This window comes from Pristis pectinata, chromosome 23 (genome assembly GCF_009764475.1).
Source record: "Pristis pectinata isolate sPriPec2 chromosome 23, sPriPec2.1.pri, whole genome shotgun sequence".
Taxonomy (NCBI): domain Eukaryota; kingdom Metazoa; phylum Chordata; class Chondrichthyes; order Rhinopristiformes; family Pristidae; genus Pristis; species Pristis pectinata.
Genome location: NC_067427.1, coordinates 795,069 through 815,996, shown reverse-complemented (window position 1 = coordinate 815,996; position 20,928 = coordinate 795,069). Strand labels below are relative to the sequence as shown.

Genomic DNA, 20,928 nt, shown 5'->3' with positions numbered 1-20,928 from the left:
CTGCAAATTGGTCATGGTGTCCTGGGAGGAACTATCAATGGACACACATCTGTGCCAGACTGTGTTAACGTGTGTTACCTCTTAGTCCATCCACAGTCCTGACCTCCCACCACTGTCCCACTGACCCCCCCATCCTGCTGACCCCCGTCCCACTGACCCTCCGCCACTGTCCCACTGACACCACCCCCATTAGCAGATTGTTTGTTGCTCCAGATTCCACCATCTGCAGTCTCTTGTGTCTACACTGTGATCACAGCTGATCTGCTTCATTTCTTCTCTGCCAGTTCCCCATCACCCTCAAGTCCCCAATCTTTCAAGAATGTATCCACCTCCTCTTTACCAATGAGCCAGTCTCTACAATCCTCTGCCTCAAACCTGAAACCTGAGGGGAGTGTTGTAAATGTCCAACAGATCAGGCAGCGTCTGTGGAGAGAGGGGAACACCCCGTTAATGTTACAGATTGATAACCTGGTGCAGAACTAACCAGTTCCAATACAAACATGAGAAATGTTGGATAATGTGTCCTGAGAGAACCAAGACGGCCAAACGAAAATCAGGTGCTGTTCTTCAGACTTATGTTGGAACAGTTCAGGAGGCTACAGCCAGATAGGTCAAAATGGGAGTGAAATGGGGAATTAAAGCAACAGGCAACTGGAATCTCAGGGTGAAATGCAGATAGGGCCTGACTGTGGATGAAAACATCCTTCCTGCCTCCAGCTGGAAGAGTGATAGAAGGGTTCAGTCGTGTGTCATGGAGATGGGAAACGTTCAGTGCTTCACATCCTGGTCCCACTTCAAATGCAAATTGTACTTTCACAGAGAGGAAGTAGAGTGTGGTTTTACTGTTATTCACATTCTTTAATAAAGTAAACATTATTAACATTCTCTCTCTCTCTCTCTCGCTCTCGCTCTCGCTCTCTCTCTCTCTCTCTCTCTCTCTCTCTCGGTGTCACACACCCGGTAGACCACTGACTTTCTGCCTTAATCTCTGCACACTCTTTCCCTGGGTTACCCAAAGGCTGTGGTGCTGGGCGGAAGGCAGTGGACAATTCCATAATCAATGTCAGTGTTTCTGTCTTTCAATACTCACAGTTTCTACAAGCCTAATCTTCATAAAGAGCTACGAATGCTTCCAAAGCTGGGCAGCATTCTGTGTATGAGTGGTTTACACGGGATAGAGTGAACCCGCTGGGAAATGTATTCACCCACTGTAAGGAAAGTGTCGCTGTCAGAGGTTTATTGGCAGGGTAGTGTGAAGGGCTAGATCAGAATCAGAATAAGAATCAGGTTTAGTATCACATGTCATGACATTCGTTGTTCTGTTGCAAAGACATAAACATTACTATAAATTACAAAATAAATAAATTGTGCAAATAAAAAACCAGGATAACAAGGTAGTGTTCATGGGTTCAAGGACCATTCAGAAATCTGATGGCAGAGGGAACGAGGCTGTTCCTAAATCATTGAGTGTGGGTCTTCAGGCTCCTGTACCTCCTCCCTGATGGTAGTAACGAGAAGAGGGCATGTCCCAGGTGGTGAGGATCCTTGATGATGTTTCCATTTATAAAACTTTGGACTGTTCCAGTCTACTGAGGTACTCATTGGTTCGACATTTAGTTTCAGTTGGCATTTCTTTCAATGGTTTATTATCTCAAAAATCCAAGACTTTTATATCGTCAACGAACTCCAACACTTATTCCTTAGGTGTGGCATCTTTCAGCATATAATTGAAGACAAAGGCAAGGCTAACAGGTCTAGGGAACCTTGGTTAATGAGAGGTATTGAGGCCCTAGTAGAGAAAAAGGAGGTGGCACATCAGGTGTAGGCAGTTAGGATCAATGAGGCGCTTGAGGAGTATAAGAAATGCAAGAGAACACTTAAGAGATGAATCAGGAGGGTAAAAAGAGGACATGAGGTTGCTCTGGCAAACAGGGTGAAAGAGAATCCCAAGGGTTTCTATAGCTATATTAAGAGCAAAAGAGTAGCAAGGGACAAAATTTGTCCTTTTGAAGATCAGCGTGGTCATCTATGTACGGAGCTGAAAGATATAGAGGAGATCTTAAATGAATTTTTTGTTTCCGTATTTACTACAGAGACTATAGAACTGAGGCAAAATAGTAGTGAGGTCATGGACCATATCCAGATTATGGAAGATGAAGTGCTGGCTGTCTTGAGGCAAATGAAAGTGGATAGATCCCCAGGGCCTGACAAGGTGTCCCCTCGGACCTTGTGGGAGGCTAGTGCAGAAATTGCAGGGGCGCTGGCAGAGATATTTAAAACATCCTTAGCCACAGGTGAGGTGCCGGAGGACTGGGGGATAGCTAATGTTGTTCCGTTGTTCAAGAAAGGCTCTAAAAATAAGCTGGGAAGTTATAGGCCGGTGAGCCTGACATGAGTCATGGGTAAATTATTGGAAGGTATTCTAAGGGACAGGATATATAAGTATTTGGATAGACAGGGCCTGATTAGGGATAGTCAACATGGCTTTCTGCATGGTAGGTCATGTCCAACCAGTCTTATGGAGTTCTTCGAGGAGGTTACCAAGAAGGTCGATGAGGGAAAGGTGGTGGACGTTGTCTACATGGACTTTAGCAAGGCCTTTGACAAAGTTCCGCATGGGAGGCTGCTCCAGAAGGTTAAGTCGCTTGACATTCAGGATGAAGTAGCCAATTGGATTCAACATTGGCTTAGCAGGAGAAGCCAGAAAGTGGTAATAGATGGTTGTCTCTCAGATTGGAGGCCAGTGACTAGTGGTGCGCCACAGGGATCAGTGCTGGGTCTGTTGTTGTTTATCATCTATATTAAGGATTTAGATGATAACATGGTAAACTGGATCAGCAAATATGAGAATGACACCAAGACTGGGGGTGTAGTGGACAGTGAGGAAGACTATCAAAGCTTGCAGTGTGATCTTGACCAGCTAGGAAAATAGGCTGAAAAATAGCAGATGGAATTTAATGCAGACAATGTGAGGTGATGCACTTTGGGAGGACAAACCAGGGTAAGAATTACACAATGAATGGTAGGGCTCTGAGGTACGCAGGAGCACAAAGGGACCTAGGAATACAGATCCATAGTCCCTTGAAAGTGGTGTCACAGGTAGCTAGGGTTGTAAAGAGAGCTTTTGGCACTTTGGCCTTCATAAATCAGGGCATTGAGTACAGGAGTTGGGATGTTATGTTGAAATTGTACAAGACTTTGGTGAGGCCGAATTTGGATTATTCTGGTCACCCGCCTACAGGAAAGATATCAATAAGCTTGAAAGATTGCAGAGAAAAATTGCCAGGACTTGAGGACTTGAGATATAGGGAAATGTTGAATAGGTTAGGACTATTAAAGATTGAATAAGTTAGGACAGTAACCTATATCCCTCAAGGTTGCCACGCAGGTCAATAGGGTTGTTAAGAAGCTGTATGGTGTGTTGGCCTTCATTAGTCAGGGTATTGAGTTCAAGAGCCGCGAGGTAATGTTGCAGCTCTATAGAACTCTGTTTAGACCACACTTGGAGTATTGTATTAAGTACTAGTCACCTCATTATAGGAAGGATGTGGAAGCTTTAGAGAGGGTGCAGAAGAGATTTACCAGGATGTTGCCTGGATTGGAGAGCATGTCTTATGAGGATAGGTTGAGTGAGCTAGGGCTTTTCTCTTTGGAGTTCAGGAAGATGAGAGGTGACTTGATAGAGGCGTACAAGATGATAAGAGGCATAGATCAAGTGGACAATCAGAGACATTTTCCCAGGGCGAAAATGGCTCAGACGTGGGGGCATAATTTTAAGGTGATTGGAGGAAGGTATAGGGGGGGGTTGTCAGACTTAAGTTTTTTTACACAGAAAGTGGTGGGTGCGTGGAACGCACTGCCTGCAGAGGCTGTGGTGGCAGATACATTAGAGACACTTAAGAGAATCTTAGATAGACACACGTATGATAGAGAAATGGGGGGGCTATGTGGGATGGAAGGGTTAGATAGATCTTAGAGCAGGATAAAATGTCAGCACAGCATTGTGGGCCAAAGGGCCTGTGCTGTGCTGTAATGTTCTATGTTCTATGTTTATTCCCTGGAGTGCAGGAGAATGAGGGGTGATCGTATAGAGGAATACAAATTATGAGGGGTGTAGATAGGGTGAATGCATGTAGGCTTTTTCCCTAAGGTTGGGTAAGACTAGAACTAGAGGACATGGGGTGAGGGTGAAAGATAAAATATTTAAGGGGAATCTGAGGGGGAACTTCTTCACTCAGAGGGTGGTGCAAGTGTGGAACAAGCTGCAGCGGAAGTGATAGATGCAGGATCAATTATGACATTTAAGAAAGGTTTGGATAGGTACATGGGTGAGAGAGGTATGGAGGGCTATGGTCTGAGTGCAGGTAGATGGGACTAGGCAGAAGATCAGGTCAGCATTGATCAGATGGGCTGAAGGGCCTGTTTCTGTGTTGTGGTACTCCATGACTCTCTGATATTTCTATTCTTATCACATTCAAAAATAGTAAGAACATTTCCTTGCCATTACATTAACTTCTGCTTCATTGACAAGCCCGTTTCAGATTATTTTTATGATTGGGGAAGATTGCACAACCAGCTTTTACAACCTCAAGTTCCCCAGTTCATTGAGGAGCTTCTTCATTCTTTGAAGTTAAAATGTTGTCACTTCCCTTGAATCTGAAGTAATGGGTGTTCCAACCTATGAGGAGCATGGTTCGAGGATCGTTGTTACGTTAGCTTCAGGTGAATATTTAAGGCGGAGTCTGATAACCTACACAACCAGAGAAGTGTTTAGAACACAGAACATAGAACACTAGAGCACAGTACAGGCCCTTTGGCCCACGATGTTATGCCAACATTTTATCCTGCTCTAAGAACTATCTAACCCTTCCCTCCCACATAGCCCTCCATTTCTCAATCATTCATGTGGCTAACTAAGAGTCTTAAATGTCCCTAATGTATCTGCCTCCGCCACCTCTGCCGGCAGTGTGTTCCACACACCCACCGCTCTCTGTGTAAAAAAAACATACCTCTGACATCCTCCCTATACCTTCCTCCAATCACCTTAAAATTATGTCCCCTCGTCTGAGCCATTTTCACCCTGGGAAGAAGTCTCTGACTGTCCACTCGTTCTATGCCTCTTATCATCTTGTACACCTCTATCAAGTCAGCTCTCATCCTCCTCCTCTCCAAAGAGAAAAGCCCTCGCTCACTCAACCTATCTTCATAAGACATGTTCTCCAATCCAGGCAGCATCCTGCTAAATCTCCTCTGCACTCTGTCTAACACTTCCACATCCTTCCTGTAATGAGGCGACCAGAACTGAACACAATACTCCAAGTGTGGTCTAACCAAAGTTCTATAGAGCTGCAACATCATCTCGTGGCTCTTGAACTCAATACCCCGACTAATGAAGGCCAACACTCCATATGCCTTCTTAACAACCCTATCGACCTGTGCAGAAAAACTTGAGGGATCTATGGATGTGGACCCCAAAATCCCTCTGTTCCTCCACACTGCTAAGAGTCCTGCCATTAACCTTGTATTCTGCATTCAAATTCGATCTTCCAAAGTCTATCACTTCACATTTCTCCAGGTTGAACTCCATCTGCCACTTCTCAGCCCAGCTCTGCATTCTATCAATATCCTGTTGTAATCTACTGCAACCTTCTACACTATCCACAACACCACCAACCTTTGTGTCATCAGCAAACTTACTAACCCACCCTTCCACATCCTCATCCAAGTCATTTATAAAAATCACAAAGAGCAGGGGTCCCAGAACAGATCCCTGCAGAACAACACTGGTCACCAACCTCCAGGCAGAATACACTCCATCTACCACCACCCTCTGTCTTCTATGGGTGAGCCAATTCTGAATCCACACAGCCAAGTTTCCCTGGATCCCATGCCTACTGACTTTCTGAATGAGCCTTCCATGAGGAACCCTATAAAACTCCTTACTAAAATCCATGTACACCACATCCACTGCTCTACCTTCATCAATGTGCTTTGTCACCCTCAAAGAATTCAGTCAGGCTCATGAGGCACAACCTGACCCTCACAAAGCCATGCTGACTGTCCTTAATCAGCCTATGCTTCTCCAAATGCCCATAAGTTCTGTCTCTAAGAATCTTCTCCAGTAATTTGCCCACCACTGAAGTAAGACTCACTGGTCTGTAATTCCCAGGGTTATCCCTACTCCCTTTCTTGAACAAAGAAACAACACTTGCCACCCTCCAATCATCTGATACTACTGTGGCCAGTGAAGAAGCAAAGATCATTGCTAAGGGTACAGCAATCTCTTCCATCACTTCCCGTAATAACCTTAGATGTATCCCGTCTGGCCCCGGGGACTTACCTGTCCTAATATTTTTCAGAAGTTTCAGCACATCCTCTTTCCTCACGTCGACATGCCCTAGCATATCAGCCTGTTGTACACCACCCTCACAAATGTCAAGGTCTCTCTCACTGGTGAATACTGAAGCAAAGTATTCATTAAGGACCTCCCCTACCTCTTCCAACTCCAGGCACATGTTTCCTCTTTTATCCCTGAACGGTCCTACCCTCACTCTAGTCCTCCTATTCTTCACATACGTGTAGAACACCGTGGGGTTTTCCTTAATCCTTCTTGCCAAAGCCTTCTCATACCCCCTTCTACCTCTCCTAAGTCCATTCTTAAGCTCCCTCCTGGCTACCTTGTAACTCTCCAGAGCCCTGTCTGATCCTTGCTTTCTAAACCTTTCTTCCTCTTGACAAGATATTCTATGTCTTTTGTCAACCATGGTTCCTTCACTCTACCATCCTTACCCTGCCTCAATGGGACAAACCTATCCAGAGCCCATGCAAGTATTCTCTAAACAACCTCCACATTTCTGCTGTGCACTTCCCTAAGAATATCTGTTCCCAATTTATGCTCCCAAATTCCTGCCTAATAGCATCATAATTCCCACTTCCCTGATTAAATACTTTCCCATATTGTCTGCTCCTATCCCTCTCCAAGGCCATGGTGAAGGTTATGGTCACTATCTCCAAAATGTTCTCCCACCAAGAGATCTGAAACCTGATCAGGCTCATTGCCTAGTACCAGGTCCAGTATGGCCTCTCCTCTAGTTGGCCTGTCCACATACTGTGTCAGGAATCCTTCCTGGATGCACGTAACAAACTCCACCCCATCTATCCCCTTTACACTAAGGAGGTGCCAATTAATATTCGGGAAGTTTACTACATTAAAGGTTCATGGAAAGACTGGGTTTTTGAAGGCATTATTAGCAAAAACATAATTATACAACTTATTGCGGAAGGAAGTTGCTTTCAGGGTTCGATGTAATCTCGCTGTCCTGATTAGGAAGATGGGTGGGGTGAGGAACATTTATTTAAACTAATATGCCCAGCTTCTGAATGAGAGAATTTGAATGGAATAGGAAAGACAGGATCAAAGTGCAAAGTGGTCCATTCCAGGAAGAAACAGCAAGGAGAGAGATTTGGAGCGGGACCTTTGCAAAGAGGTGAGTCTCTGTACCTGAGCTCATGAGTTTCACCTTGCAAGAGTCTAAACGAGGCACATATGCAAATTGTTACCATTTAATTCTTATTAACAGCAGCAAATAAAGGGAAGGCAGGTATAAGTGGAGTGGCCATTTTGGGAGTAGACATTGTGTGAGTGACTAGTGTTAGAGTGGGGGAGCTGAGGTTTTGGTGAGAAGAGGTGAAGGTAAGTCTCTGGTAAATTCCTTTCTTTGCTGTGGTGTTCCCTTTAGTGCCAGGACAGAGCAGTGAGGATGGCTCCAGGGTCAGTGGTGTGTTTAGCATGTGAGATGTGGGAGTTCTGGGAGACATCCAGTCTCTCTGATAACTACATCTGCATGAGGTGCATCCAGCTGCAGCTCCTTACAGACTGCGTTAGGGAACTGGAGCTGCAGCTGGATGACCTCTGGCTCCTATGGCAGAATGAGGAGTTCATAGCCAAGAGCTACAGGGAGGTAGTCACTCTGAGGCTGTAGGAGGCAGATAGCTGGGTGAATGTCAGGAGAAGGATGGAAAAGAGGCAGGTAGTGCAGAGTACCCCTGTGGCTGTTCCCCTCAATGACATTGGATACTGTTGGGGGAACCTACCAGGGGAAAGCCACAGTGACCAGGTATCTGGCACTGAGCCTGGTTGTGTGGTGCAGAAGGGAAGGGAGGAGAGGAGAGCAGTAGTGATAGGGGATTCCATAGTAAGGGGGCAGACAGGAGATTCTGTGGATGTGAAAGAGACTCCTGGATGGTATGTTGCCTCCTGGGTGCCAGGGTCAGTGGTGTCTTGGATCAGGTCCATGGCATTCTGAAGGGGGAGGGTGAACAGCCAGAGGTTGTGGTACATATTGGTACCAATAACATAAATAGGAAAAGAGATGAGGTCCTGAAGAGGGAATATAGGGAGTTAGGTAGGAGGCTGAAAAGCAGGACCTCAAGGGTAGTAATCTCTGGATTGCTGCCTGTGCCACGTGCCAGTGAGGGTAAGAATAGGATGATTTGGCAGATGAATGTGTGGCTGGGGCAGGGTTTCAGATTGTAAATCATTGGGATATCCTCTGGGGAAGGTATGACCTGTACAAAAGGGATGGGTTACACCTGACCTGGAGGGGGACCAATATTCTTGTGGGTGGGTTTGCTAGAACTATTGGGGAGGGTTTAAACTAGTTTCCCAAGGGAATGGGAACCAGAGTGACAGGTCAGAGGTTGGTTCATTTAAGTGTACAGGTTGATGCAGAGTGTAGAAAGACTGAATAAGGATAGCCATTTGAAAGGGCAAAATTGCAGTCAGTTGGATGGGCTGAAGTGTGTTTACTTAATGTGAGAATGTCAGGAATGAGTAATGAATTTACAGCATTGGGTAAGTAGAGTGTGGGTAAGTACGTGGAACTATGATGTGGTGGCCATTAGAGAATTGGCTGTCGCAAGGGCAGGAATGGCTGCTGGATGTTCTGGGGTTTAGATGTTTCAGAAGGGATGGGGCAGAGGTAAGAGGTGAGGGAGTGGCTTTGCTGATCAGGTACAGTGTCACAGGTGTAGAAAGGGAGGATGTCCTGGAGGAATTGTCCAGAGTCAGTGTGGATGGAAGTCAGAAAGAGGAAGGAGTATTAGGAGTATTCCACAGTCAGACCACCTCCCCAACAACACCTTCTTCCCCCCTACCCCCCCCCCCCCCCCCCCCCCCCCCCACCGGAGAAACACCAGGGACGCTGACGAGCAGATCAGGAGGCAGAATTTGGAGAGGTGCAAAACTAACAGGGTTTTGTCATGGGTGATTTCAACTTCCCTAATATTGATTGGCACCTCCTTAGTGTAAAGGGGATAGATGGAGCAGAGTTTGTTCAAGTGTACAGGAAGGATTCCTAACACAGTATGTGGACAGGCTGACTAGAGGAGAGGCCATACTGGACCTGGTACTGGGCAATGACCTGATCAGGTTTCAGATCTCTCCATGGGGGAGCATTTTTGGAGACAGTGACCATACTCCTTGACATTTACCATAGCCTTGGAGAGTAATAGGATACAATGCTGGCACAAAATTGTGGGCTGAAGGGTCTGTACTGTGCTGTTATGTTCTATGATTATTTCCAAATGTGGGTCCCATTGGATATGTCCATCAGCCAGGATGGTGAAGTTGGAACAATGGTCCACCTTGGAATGTCTACAGATGATGACAAACCAACTCTCTGCCCTTGGCACCAACACACAGCTGCAGCAGAAACCTCCTCAAAATAACTTCAGGTGCAGAACCTGGAAAATGAGTTTTGGGACAGTTGTCACCTTGCACTTCAGAGGCCAATAACCTGTGACAAGAACTTGCATTGTCTGGAAGTTGACCTGGTTGGTAGTTCTACAGTAATGTCAACACACTCCACCGTTGCTGGGACTTGTGTAATGGGGCTGAGCCCAGCAGCCTGGGACTGAGCCTGCTGCTGGGCACATACCAAAAAGCAGACTCAGTGACCCAGTTGACTGAGATTCTTGGTGGCAGCATTCCAGGGGCATGCTGGGAGTAAAGTCAGGAATTCAGTCACTGTCCTTTCCCTTCCACACCCTGAATGTGCAGAAAGTCTGACCAAAGGGGAGGACCCCCAAAAGGGGGAAGCAAGAAGAAAAGATGGAGCAAATCCTGAGCCATTATTAGGAGGTGACAGCCAGTTTGGGAGAGCTACTGGCAATTTTCCTTGGCCTGACACTAATCCCAGCAGATTATCTGAAGCTCCATTCTTCTCAGACGTGTTGTGTTCATGTCCTGAAGCCAACTCCAATGAGGCTTTCTACACAGTCCTAATTCTGTATAAAATGATGAGTCACTCAATGTTCTGTGTAGCTCACATGGACAGTAAGGATTAAAAAGGGTAAACCTTTTTCTTACAGGAGGAGGGACAATGTTTAACAGGTGAAAGCTGCTGGCAAAGAGTACAGACATACATGGAAACAATTCCAAACTGAAAGCTAGAGAAAACAGGAAATGAGAAAGGACTTTGTACTTAAAACATTGATAACTTGGTGAGGAGACTGCCACCTGGTGTTAAGAACAGAAGTTCAGCAGACAGAGTCGGGCACCTGATGGTGTGGCAGGTGAAGGGGAACTGCTGTGTAAGAGCAGGGTGTTGTTGGACATGGGGTCTGTTTGCCCCTTCAGGTGCTGTCTGCAGTTGTGATTCAGTAACTTGAGGACTGTTAATTTGAGGATCAGGTGTTTCCACAGAGAAACTTCAGCCCTAACCCTGGAGGTTTGGTTTCTGGAACTTCCATTGGACTGTAATTTAGCTTTGCTTCTTTACCCTGTACTCTGAATGAGCAAAACCTTGCCTTCAAAACCTAAATGTTGTTAAACTCCTGAAAGTAGCAGTTCCTATACTTGGAAAGTAAACAGCAGGTCCCACATGGTGCAGGAGGTTTGGATTGGATTAGTCTGCCTTTGTGGAACATAGAACAGGCCCTTTGACCTATGATGTTGTGCTGAACCAATTAACTAATAATTAAATGTCTAACTAAACTAATCCCCGCTGACTACACAATTTCCATACCCCTCCATTCCCTGCACATTCATGTGTCTGAGTGTCTTAAACACCTCTATTGTATCTGCCCCCACCCCTGGTAGCACATTCCAGGCACCCACTGCTCTGTGCATGTGGGGGTGGGGGGAACTTGCCCCACACATCTCCTTTGAATTTGATCCCTCTCATCATAAATGTGTGCCTTCTAGTATTAGACATTTTGACCCTGGGAAAAAGATACTGGCTGTCTAATCTCTCTGTGCCTCTCAATCTTATAAACTCCAATCAGGTCCCACACCAATGATGAGCACCCCTCTCCCACGTGGTACTGCCGATGGCCAGGACAAGAACGGTCACCAGTTGAGGATTGTGATCACCAAATGTCCTAAACAGAAAGGAAATGATCAAAATACAACACAGGAAATGCAGCAAGGAGCAGGAAATAAATGAAGTCATACTTGCCTCAGTTTCTGATGAACCTGCTGAGTTATTTACAGTAACATGGTCACTGTTATTGCATATCTTCTCACCCACACTCTCCCCTCCTCAGGCTCCAGGCTCAGGCCCTTGACCATTAAGTTAACACTTTAAACCACTCAGGATGTGGTTGGCACCTGGAGAGAGGCATGTACCAGGAAAAACCCCATCATCTTCCCCCAACTGCAGTTCATAATTCGCCATCTTCTGCAAAGAGTGACCTCACCGATGTGTGACGTCTGATGGAATCGAGGAAATAATTCTAAATATCTTTAGAGATTCCCAACATCAATGCCTTGCTTGTACAGAGTCAGTCGAGTTTATTGTCAGATGCACAAGTCCATGTGTGCACGATGAAAAACTTACTTGCAGCAGCATCATAGGCACATAGCATCAGATAAGCAGCATTCACAAGAAAAACATAAGGCACAATATTTACAAGAAAGAACACAGAACAAAAAAAAAAGTCCATTTTAGGGCAAGGTGATCAAAGTGGTCATATTATTGCTAAACTGTAATGATTAGGGTTGTGCTGGTTGGTTCAAGAACCAAATGGTTGAAGGGAAGTCACTGTTCCTGAACCTGGTGGTGTGGGACTTCAGGCTTCTGTACCTCCTGTCCAATGGGAGCTGTGAGAAGATGGCATAGCCTGGAATGGTGGGGATCTTTGATACACAAAACATTTTAACATGCTTTAGAAATTTTTAAATAGGGCAGAATATGGACCACCCAGGGGCACAGCAGGTAGAGCCACTGACTCACGATTCCAGCGACCCAGGTTTGATCCTGACCTCTGGCACTGTCTGTGTGGAGTTTACACGTTCTCCTTTTGACCATGTGGGTGTCCCTGGGTGTTCTGACTCTCCATCCCCCACTAGTGGGTCTGCCCTGCCAATGGGGCGAGATGGTGATGGAGAAGTCTGGCTCAGTGTGAGGTCTGACTACTGTGGCCTGACTGGTCTGTGGGACAGCTCAATCTTGTTAGATCCCAGTCCCACTGTCGGTGGGGAGAACTTGGGTTGGGAGTGAGCTTGCTTAGAACATCATTCACCAAATAATTCCTGAATGAAAATTAAAATGTGATCCTCAGAAGTACTGGCTCCTATCACCCTATTGCTGTCTTTGTTCTGAATGAAGTTATAGAACCACAGAACAGTACAGCACAATACAGGCCCTTCGGCCCACCATGTTGTGCTGACCTTCAAACCACACCTAAGACTATCTAACCCCTTCCTCCCACATATCCCTCTATTTTAAATTCCTCCATGTGCTTATCTAACAATCTCTTGAACTTGACCAATGTGTCAGCCTCCACCACCACCCCAGGCAGCGCATTCCAGGCACCAACCACTGGGTGGAAAAACCTCCCTCTGACATCACCCTTGAACTTCCCACCCATTACCTTAAAGCCACGTCCTCTTGTATTGAGCATTGGTGCCCTGGAGAAGAGGCGCTGGCTGTCCACTCTATCTATTCCTCTTAATATTTTGTATACCTCCATCATGTCTCCCCTCATCCTCCTCCTCTCCAATGAGTAAAGCCCTAGCTCCTTTAGTCTCTCCTCATAATCCATACTCTCTAATCCAGGCAGCATCCTGGTAAATCTCCTCTGCATCCTGTCCAATGCCTCCACATCCTTCCTATAATGAGGTGACCAGAACTGGACACAGTGCTCTAAGTGTGGCCTAACCAGAGTTTTGTAAAGCTGTATCATTACTTTGCAGCTCTTAAACTCAATCCCATGATTTATGAAAGCTAACATCCCATAAGCTTTCTTAACTATGCTATCCAACTGTGAAGCAACTTTCAGTGATCTGTGGAAATGAACCCCCAGATCCCTCTGCTCCTCTACACTACCCAGAATCCTGCCATTTACCTGGTACTCTGCCTTGGAGTTTGTCCTTCCAAGGAGTACCACCTCACACTTCTCTGGATTGAACTCCATCTGCCACTTGTCAGCCCAGCTCTACATCCTATCAATATCCCTCTGCAAGCTTCAACAGCCCTCCACACTATCCACAACACCACCAATCTTTGTGTCATCTGCAAACTTGCTAACCCAGCCTTCCACCCCTCATCTAAGTCATTAATAAATATCACAAAAAGTAGAGGTCCCAGAACCAATAACCAATCCTTGTGGGACACCACTAGTCACAGCCCTCCAATCCGAATGCACTCCCTCCACCACAACCCTCTGCTTTCTACGGGCAAGCCAATTCTGAATCCACATGGCTAAGCCTCCCTGGATCCCTTGGCCTCTGACCTTCTGAAGAAGCCTACCATGCGGAACCTTGTCAAACGCCTTACTAAAATCCATGCAGATCACATCTACTACACTACCCTCATCAATCTTCCTGGTCACAACCTCAAAGAACCCTATCAGGCTTGTGAGCCAAGATTTTCCCTTCACAAAGCCATGCTGGCTGTCCCTAATCAGTCCATGTTTCTCTAAATGCTCATAGATCCTATCTCTTAGAATCCTATCTCTTAGAATCCTTTCTAACAGCTTACCCACCACAGATGTAAGGCTCACTGGTCTGTAATTCCCTGGACTATCCCTACTACCTTTTTTGAATAAGGGGACAACATTTGCCACCCTCCAATCCTCTGGTACCATTCCTGTGGACAGCAAGGATGCAAAGATTCTAGCCAGCCGTTCAGCAATCTCCTCCTTTGCCTCACCAAGCAGCCTGGGGAATATTCCGTCAGGTCCCGGGGACTTATCTTTCCTAATATTTTCTAAGAGCTCCAACACATCCTCTCTCTTGATATCTATATACTCTAGACCATTACCCTCACCTACACTGTCCTCAGCATCATCAAGACCCCTATCCTTGGTGAATACTGAAGAGAAGTATTCATTGAGAACCTCACCCACTTCCACAGCTTCCAGGCACATCCTCCCACCTTTGTCTCTAATCGGACCAACCTTTACCCTAGCCATCCTTCTGCTCTTTACATACGAGAAAAAAGCCTTGAGATTCTCCTTAACCCTACTCGCCAAAGCCTTTTCATGTCCCCTTCTCGCTCTCCTCAGCTCCTTCTTAAGTTCCTTTCTTGCTACTCTATATTCCTCACGAGCCCTATCTGATCCTTGCTGCTTACACCTTATGTATGCTGCTGCCTTCTCTCTAACTAGTTGTTCCACCTCTCTTGTCACCCATGGTTCCTTCACCCTGCCATTCTTTCTCTGCCTCACGGGGACAAATTTATCCCTAACATCCTGCAAGAGATCCCTGAACATCGACCACATCTCCACCATACATTTCCCTTCAAAAATCTCATCCCAATTTACACTCTCAAGATCTCACGTTATAGCCTCATAATTTGCCTTTCCCCAGTTAAATATCTTCCTGTCCTCTTTGCTCCTATCCCTGTCTACGACAATGCTAAAGGTTATGGAGCAGTGGTCACTGTCCCCCAAATGCTCACCCACTGATAGATCTGTCACCTGTCCCAGTTCATTACCTAAAACTAGATCTAATATGGCATCCCCTCTAGTCGGCCTGTCAACATACTGTGACAGGAATCCGTCCTGGACACACTTAACAAACTCTGCCCCGTCTAAACCTTTGGCACTAAGCAAGTGCCAATCAATATTTGGGAAGTTGGAAGTCGCCCATTATAATAACCCTGTTATTTTTGCATCTTTCAAAAATCTGCCTCCCAATCTGCTCCTCAGTATCCCTACTGCCACTGGGAGACCTATAGAATACTCCTAGTAGAGTAACTGCTCTTTTCTTGTTCCTAACTTCTACCCATCTTGACTCTAGAGAGGATCCTTCTAATCCACCCTTTCTGCAGCTGTAACAGTGTCCCTGACCAGTATCGCCGCCCCTCCTCCTCTTCTGCCCCCCTCCCTATCCCTTTTAAAACACTGAAAACCAGGAATATTCAATATCCATTCCCGCCCTGGTGTCAGCCATGTCTCTGTAATAGCCACAATATCATAGTCCCATGTACTTATCCAAGCTCTCAGTTCGTCTCCCTTATTCCTGATGCTTCTTGCATTTAAGTAAATGCACTTTAGCCCATCCACCTTACTACTTTTATAACCTGTACTCTGCTTCTCCTTCCTCAAACCCTCTCTACCTGTTAGATCTGACTTTTCCCCATCCCCTTCTTCCCTTGACCTACTCCTCCAGTTCACATCCCCCTCACAAACTAGTTTAAACTCTCCCGAACCACCCTAGCAAACCTGGCCACAAGGATATTGGCCCCCCTCAGGTTCAGGTGTAACCTGTCCTCTCTGTACAGGTCCCACCTTCCCCAGAAGAGATCCCAATGATCCAAAAATCTAAAACCTTCCCTCCTGCACCAACTTCTCAGCCACGCATTTATTTGCCATCTCCTATTCCTACCTTCACTATCGCAATCCCGAGAATGCTACTCTTGAAGTCCTGTTCTTTAGCCTTCTGCCTAGCTCCCTATAAACTCACTTTTCAGGACCTCATCCCTCTTCCTAACCTATGTCATTGGTACCAACATGAACCACGACTTTATATTTCAAAGAATTCCAGGGAAGGATCTGACAGTTGTGTTAGGTTCCAGTACCAGGTTAAACAGGAGACCTTCAGAGGCTTACAGACAGGAGTGAGACTGTGAAAGGATTTGAAAACAAGAGAAGGAATGTTGAAATCCAAGGTGCTGCTGAACTGGGAGTTGGTGTACGTCAGTGAGCACAGGACTGAGGGGGTGAGTTGAGGCGTAGGGTACAAACAGATCTCTGACAGCACGTGAGCAACAGAAGATTGGTACTGCAGACAATAGAATATAGAACACAGAACAGCACAGGAGCAGGCCCTTTGGCCCACCATGTCTATGTTGACCATGATGCCAATTTAAACTATTCCCATCTGCCTGCACATGGTCTGTATCCCTCCATTCCCTGCCTGTTCATGTGCCTGTCTAAATGCTTCATAAAAATTGCTATCTGCTTCTACCACCACCCCTGGCAGCCTGTTGCAGGCACCCACCGCTCTGTGTGTGTGTGTGGGGGGCGGGGGGGAAGAAACTTGCTACAAATCTCCTCCAAACTTCCCCCTCTCATGTTAAACCTGTGCTCTCTAGTATTTGACATTTCCACCCTGGGAAAAGACTCTGACAGTCTACGCTAACTAACCCTAACCCTAAAGCCTCTCATCATTTTATAAACTTCCATCAGGTCATCCCCACAGCCTCCGACACTCCAGAGAAAATAATCCAAGTTTGTCCAACCTCTCCTTATAGCTAATGTTCTTGAATCCAGGCAACATCCTGGTGAACCTCTTCTGCGCCCTCTCCAAAACCTCCACATCAACCAGAACTCCACACAACACTCCAAATGTGGCCTAGCCCAAGTTTTATACAGCTGCAGAATGACTTGCTGACTTTTATAACGCCCCGACCGATGAAGGTAAGCACGCTGTACGCCTTCTTTACCACCCCATCGACTTGTGTTGCCAGTTTCAGGGAGCTATGGACTGGCATCCCAAGATCCCTCTGTACATCAGTGTTCCTAAGGGTCCTGCTCTCTACTACATACATTTGACCTCCCAAAGTGCAGCAACTAATACTTATCTGCATTAAACTTCATCTGCCATTTCTCTGACCCACATTTCTAACTGGTCTATATCCTTTGACTACCTTCACTACCCACAACTTGACCAATCTTGTGTTGTCTACAAACTTACTAATCATACCACCTACATTTTCATCCAAATCATTTGTATATATCCTGCAAACAAGAGGTCCCAGCACTCTCTGTGGAGCACCACTGGTCACAGACCTCCAATCAGAATAACACTCCTCCACCGCTACCCTCTGTATGGTCAAGGCAATTTTGAATCCAACCTACCAAGTCTCCGTGGATCTCATGTGCCTTAATCTTCTGGATCAGCCCACCATGAGGACTTGCCAAAAGCTTTACTAAAGTCCGTGTGGACAACATCCACTGTCCTACCCTCATCAATCATCTTCGTCACCTCCTCAAAAAAAACTCCTTTGTAAGATGTGACCTTCCCTGCCCAAAGCCATGCTGACTGTCCCTAATAATTCCATACTTTTCCCTAGTAATTCCATACTTTTCCAGATGCGAGTAAATCCTGTCCCTACAAATCTTCTCCATTAATTTCCCTCCCACTGATGTAAGGCTCACCAGCCTATAATTTCCTGGTTTTGTCTCTACTGGTTTTGTCTCTACTGCTTTCCTTAAACAGGGGCACAACATTAACACACTCCAGTCTTCCGGTACCCCACCCCTCACTAAGGAAGATACAACAATCTCTGCCAAGTCCCCAGCAATTTGTTCCCTAGCTTCCCACCATGTCCTAGGATGCAGTTGGTCAGGCCCTGGGGATTTATCCACCTTTCTGCCCCTCGACCACCAGAACCACCTCTTTCATAACGTCAGTACATTTCAGGAAACCCAAGATTGAGACCCAAAGGCCTTTCCTGTAATCTGTGTTTACCCAAATGATTTTCTAAAATGATGATCGGTTTCCAGTGAAAAGCAATTCCCTCGGAAAAGTAAGTTCAGCGAAGAAAAGCTTCCTTTGGTGGATTGGATGTGTTTGCTTTGTGGGTTGTTGCACTCAGTTTGAGGATGCATTCAGAGCTAAAGTTGTTCATTTCTATCTACGTATGAATTTTAATACCTCAAAAATGCAGACATTTCCTGAATGTTTGCATGTAATTCACCAGGACATAAATTAATTTTCCTTTGAAGGTGTACAAAAACATTTCACAAATCATAATTGTTTAAACGATCAGAATGGAAATTCAAAAGGCTGACTGGTGAAACTTATTTTATTTCAATCCATCAACAGCCAGACTCACCCACCATGTCTTGAAGTTTCCAGTGGTAGATTCAGTGACTCCTCCCCTAACAGGGAGTACGCTGCAGCTTGTTTCTGCTGGAGTATTTGTTGAATAATTTAACAGGGATTGCAGGGCTGCCTACTGTCAGTGATGAAGTCACAGCCAATTGCTTACAAGAAAACAAAGCTCTCAGTGAGTTAGGTGGATCATTTTGCTTACATGATGAAACAAGCTTGGGGCATTTTGAAGCTTGGTTCTTGTAAGACTAACACTGTTGATACCAAGGAAAATTTCTTGTTAACTGATGAATCATAACCAACATTTCAGTTCTAGGTTTATAAATTAGAATTTCACTTTTCTGCTCCACGAACCTGTGCTGTTACTCTGAAGGATTATTATATGATTACAAGGAAAAGTAATGTGTGAGTTAATCAAAACATTCAGCTCTATGATTTAGTAGTTTACACAATAAAGTGCCAATCCCAGTAGTCATGGTAGTGTAGCCATTAGTGTAACACTATTACAGCACTAGTGACCCAGGTTCAATTCCGGCCACTGTCTGTAAGGAGTTTGTACGTTCTCCCCGCGTCTGCGTGGGTTTCCTCCGGGTGCTCCGGTTTCCTCCCACATTCCAAAGACCTACGGGTTAGGAAGTTGTGGGCGTGCTATGTTGGCGCCAGAAGCGTGGTGACACTTGTGGGCTGCCCCCAGAACATTCTATGCAAAAGATGCATTTCACTGCGTGTTTTGATGTACATGTGACTAATAAAGAAATCTTATCTGAAATCACCTTATCCAACTGATAGTTCCTGACATAATCCCTCTGACCCACCACCTGTCTTCGGTGCAGAGTCTCCTTCCTTAATGCAGCATCATTGTCTGTACCGCTATCCACTAAGACCATGGCTGATCTGTGACCTCAGTGTCACTCTCCTGCTCGAACCCCAAATTCCTTGATTCCCGTAATATCTACAAATCTGTCGATCTCTGTGTGCTTACACTCAGCAATTGAACCTCTACAGCCTTCTTGGGGAGAGAATCCTGAAGACTCACCTGTCACTGGCTGAAAAAATTTCTCCTCATCTTAGTCCAGAATGGCTGGCCCATATTTTTGATTCAGTGACCCCTGGACAACATCAGCCCCATAGCTACCCTGCCAAAATATGTACAGATGTTTCAATAAGATCAGCTCTCATTCTTCCAAGTTCCAGAGAGTACAGGTCTGTCTTTTCCCTTCACAAGCTGCCACCCAGTCTGTGAACCTTTGACACACTCCTTGTATCTCAAGTATGTCCTTCCTTAGGTAGGGAGACTAGACGTGGACACTATATTCCAGACTAGTCCCTGAATGACCAGTCCACTAATTAGAATCTTTGTCCACTGGTTCTGGACACCCCATCCAGGGGAACCATCATCCCTGTACATACCTGCGCAGTCATTAGCAATGATGGCCACAACACCTGGCATTAGCAAGGTTTAGCATTCTGTTACATCTGGCAAGGAGCTCGCTTGTATTCACACCACAGTTCAAACCAAACAAAGTTTGGTGGTTTGTCCTTGTTTACTCAGGCCTTATTTCAAATGTTGTGCTTAATGTCTCCCTGCTGTGTGGGCAAGACCGACCAGTGGGCAACACCGACCCATGGGATTATCTCAGAAATTTATTCTTGCCTTAAGAGATAGAAAAATCTGGATCTGTATATTTTGGGGAGAACAGGGCCACACGTGTTTACAGACAGACAAAGGAGCTAGACTATTTCGGAACATTTCCTGTGGTGAGCTGCTTTCTGTACTGGGATCCCATGTAAGGTTAGAGATTGTCCAGGAAAATGTGGAGCTTGTTCCTCCTGCCCTTCAGCAGTCCTGTGGGGTCAAGGATGAACTTCTTCCACTCCAGTTTTCAGGGTGTTGAGGTTCTGGTCCTCTTGAGAGTGTGAAGACCAGAACTGGACACGAGTTTGTGAGGCTGCACCTGGAGTACTGTCACAGGTACTGATGAAGGGTCTTGACCCTGAAACGTCGACTGTTTATTTCCCTCCATAGATGCTGCCTGACCTGCTGAGTTCCTCCAGCATTTTGTGTGTGTTGCTCCAATTCCAGCATCTGCAGAATCTCTTGTGTCTCTGCTGTATGTTACCTGGAGTACTGTCCTCAGTTTTGATCACCCTGCTATACGAAAGGCATCATTAAACTGGAAGGGGTGCAGAGGAGATTTATGAGGTAGTTGCCAGTACTTGAGGGCCTGAGTTATGGTGAGAGGTTGAGCAGGTTGGGATATTTTTCATTGGAGAATGAGGGGTGATCTTATAGCGGTGTATAAAATCATGAGGAGTATAGACAGAGTGAATGCACACAGTGTTTTTTCCCCCCAGGGATGGGGAACCAAAATCTTAAGTTCATAGGTGTAGGGTGAGAGGGGAAAGATTTGAAAGGGACCCGAGGGGCAACTTCTTCACTCAGAGGGTGGGGAGTCTAAGGAATGAGCTGCCAGAGAAAGTGGTAGTGGGAGGTACAATTACAACATTTATAAGATTTTTGGATAAGTACCTGGATAGGAAAGGTTTAGAGATAGATGAGCCAAGTGTGGACAAATGCGTCTAGCTTAGGTGGACACCTTGGTCAGCATGGATGAGTTGGGCTGAAGGGCCTGTTTCTG

At 45.8% G+C, this 20,928-nt stretch overlaps 1 long non-coding RNA gene across 1 annotated transcript; it reads left to right on the top strand.

The window, feature by feature from the left end:
* Positions 1-1,449: 1,449 nt before the first annotated feature.
* Positions 1,450-11,514, top strand: LOC127582219 (uncharacterized). The gene is made up of 2 exons (XR_007958084.1): positions 1,450-1,594; positions 11,287-11,514. It is a non-coding gene; the product is annotated as an uncharacterized LOC127582219 (long non-coding RNA).
* The last annotated feature ends 9,414 nt before the right edge of the window (positions 11,515-20,928 follow it).